Genomic DNA, 3,700 nt, shown 5'->3' with positions numbered 1-3,700 from the left:
TTTTCTTATCAAGACAGCACACAGTGAGCTTTCACTTGTCTGTGAGGGGAGAAAGGATTCTGAATAACGGAAAACATCACCAGGAAGTTGGCCAAAGCACTCTCTTACATGCAGTGAGTAAATAGGAGCACACTTTATTTCTCTTTGGTTTTGAGAATCGAGGTGTTAAAATAAGATCAGACAGTTTCGTTAGCTCCCCCATGGTGTGTTTTCCCATGGCATGTGTCAGATATAAGGCATGGGATGATTTCACCTAGGCCCAGTTAGCTCTCGGACTCTTAGGCAGTTCAGAATCCTAGGAAGCGTTTGTTCATAGCTGTAAATATTTGCAGAGCACTTTGTATCTAGCAAGTCTCTTTTCAATGATTCTAGTCCCTTTAGTTCTCAACAAAGCTCAAGCAAGAACCATCATTCCCTTCTTAAAATGAACGAAAATAGGGTTTGAAAATGCATTCATTTCCCAGGACTACCATGAAAAATACCACAAATTGGACATCTTAAGACAACAAAAATGTGTCCTATCCCAATTATAGAAAAACACAAATAGGAAACAAAATGTTGGCAGAATTGGCGCAGCCAGAGCAGAGGCTCTCAACCTGTGGGTTGTGACCCCTCTGGAAGTCACATTGAAGATATTTACATTATGATTCATGGAGGTAGCAAAACTACAGTTATGAAGGGTCACAGCATTAGGAAATTTGAGAACCACAACCATAGAGGCTATGAAGGGGAATCTGTTCTGTACCCAGCTTCTCGTTTTTGGAAATTGCAACACACTCCTACTGCCCTTGGCTTGCGGGCACATCACTCAAGTATCTGCCCTCATCGTCACATCATGCTTTCTCTGTGTCCTTTTCTAACAAGTGCACCAGTTAATGAATTTAGAGCTAGGACCATTTCACTGTGGTTAACATGGACACTTTCCCTAACTCCTGAAACGTCCAACATGAGGACACATTAGTTTACTCCCTCATGTAACACCTCACTGAAACAAGTGGTTCTGTGTAGCTAAAGTGTGAGCTAAGACAAACTGCACACTACTCTACCCACTGTGTGTTCACCGAGCCGTGACCAGACTCGCCACATGGGTGACAGTTAAGTCATATGTTTAGGTTATAAGTGAAAATGAATTTTGTGAGACCAAAATCACTACTAGAGAAGAATTTATAAATTTCAAGTTATTCAGTGGGTGATAGATCATGAAAGGAAGATTAAAATTCAGATTTTTCTATCTCCCATCTAAACCATGTCACAGGTTAGACTCTCTGAACGCTCATCTGCCTCAATTTGGGAAAGAGTCCCTGCTCCTTCAACAGCTTCTAAATCAGAGTGATTCGTACAGACTCGAGCATGGTGACTGTTATGTATGGCAACAGGTGATACTCATTGTCGATAGCTTCGCTCATATCCCAGCATCACTTCCTGCACCCACATGCTTGACCTTTTCACCTACCTTACAATAACTTACGTCCTTGTTTCTTAACCTCCAGTGATGTTCCTTCAGTGAAGATATGCGTACTCAGAATTTAAGTGTAAATTCATGTCTAAAGGTCCAGGGCAGATACAAATGCCCATCATCCCACTGCCTGCCCTGCTTCTTTAAGCTGATCTAATCAACACCTCCTTTTTGTCATACTTCATGCTCCCTCATTTCCCCTTTCTCTCTCCCTTCTATCCTCTTATCTTCAACCCCATCCTCCTTTCCTTCTTTTATTCTTTAAATTCCTACAGAGATGCATTTTTAATATTAGAAAAACAGGCCTGTACTAAACACACGTGGACTTTTACGATCACCATTCCCTAAACAATATGAGACAACTGTTTATATAACGTTTAGACTGTAAGAAGCATTAAGAGTAGTGTAAAGACAGTAAGAAACACAGAGCAAGAAGAGTGGCTTATTATGTACAAACGCCATGCCATCTTGTACGTGGGATTTGAGTATCTAATGAGGTGGGGATCTGCAAACATCCTGGAGCTGATGCCTCATGAATGCTGGGGGCTATGGTACACTCATGTGCTACATGGTTAGAAATATACATACATATGTTCACATGCACGCCCATGCAGAGCTCTCCACTTCTGAGTGTCTATTACAGTCAAGTAGATAAGCTAAGCAATCACAGATAAACGAGGACGTACATTTAAATAACTTGAGATTTCTTCGATACAGACCTATATTTACAAAGGAAAGCAATCTGAAGATTTGAATCAGTAACTGACTTTAAATGTAAGCGCACAGTTAGTAAAGGAGTACACACTGTACTTGTGTGGACTTGCGTGTGAGAACACGGTTTCCATATTGAGTGTCTTCCTTCATCGTTTCTCCTCCTTACCCTGAAACTCTCTCTCTTGAGAGCAGTAGTTCCAAACCTTCCTGATGCTATGAATGTTCAATATTATACCCTCCCACCTTGCTACTTTATAACCATCATTTTGCTACTGTTATGAATCATAATGTAAATGTCTGTGTTTTCTCATAGTCTTAAGCAACACCTGTGAAAAGGACCTTTGCCCCCATCCCAGAAAGGGTCATGACCCACAGGTTGAGAACCACTGCTGCAGACCTGGAGTTCATGGATTGGCTATGCTGACCAGTGGCACGTCCCAAGGACCTTCTGCTTCTGTCTCCTGTGGTACAGACAGCCACAAATGCACAGCTTTTATAGTGATTCTTGAATTTCCACACTGAGTATTTTACTGGGGGAGCCATCTCCTCATCCCTGACCACTATTTCTCAAATGACATAATCCATCACTATAATCACAAATATTTACAAAACGTCCTCAGGGTTTAGAACAGCAGTCAAGGGCTTTGTTTTTATAAGGTGATAAAAAGCCAACCACCTGACTCCATGTTTCCTCACATAGGCTTAGATTTTCTCATCACTTGGTTCCTAGGTCTGTTCATTGTCTTTTTCTAAAACATTTTAATTTTATCAAAATATAATTATGACATTTTCCCCCTTCCCTTTTCTCCCCCTCCAATCTTTCTTATATTCTCCCGCTGTCAAAGTAATGAGTCATCATCATCATCACCATCACCACCACCATCATCATCACCAGCACCACCATCATCATCACCAGCACCACCATCGTCATCATCATCATCATCATCATCATCATCATCATCATCAGAATATGTGTGTATTTGAGCAGAGATATAGAACATAAGCTGCTGAGCCTATTTTTGTTGTTTATGTTGAACATTTTTTCAAGAACTTTTCCTGACACTTTCCTTTAAAGTAACCCTTCTCATCTTAAAGAGCACCATTCTGAGGGTCAGTGAGAGCCAGAGTGAGAGCGAGAGAGACAGAGACACAGAGAGAGATAGAGACACAAAGAGAGAGACTATCAATTCACTAAATCATTAAAATTCTCACAGAGATATATTCAAGTTTTATTATATATGTATTAACACATTTGATACAGCATCACTTCTTTATTTAAATACAATCTAACAGAGCCCTATTGATTTTTGACATGCAATTTTATAAACCTTCATTATTTGGCATTGAATCCCTTGTGTGTATAAGCACCTAACGTTACCAGACCTCGATATTACTTTTTATAATTGCCTGTGGCTATGAGCATACTAAGTTAGCAACAAAAGAGAACACTGGTTGCTTTATATAATTAGAGCAAATTAATTGCATATTGGGTTTCTTCAGTTTTTTAATGTACTAAGAACTTGTTTATTG

The sequence above is a fragment of the Rattus rattus genome, chromosome 4, assembly GCF_011064425.1.
Source record: "Rattus rattus isolate New Zealand chromosome 4, Rrattus_CSIRO_v1, whole genome shotgun sequence".
Classification (NCBI taxonomy): domain Eukaryota; kingdom Metazoa; phylum Chordata; class Mammalia; order Rodentia; family Muridae; genus Rattus; species Rattus rattus.
This window is presented reverse-complemented; position numbering follows the sequence as displayed.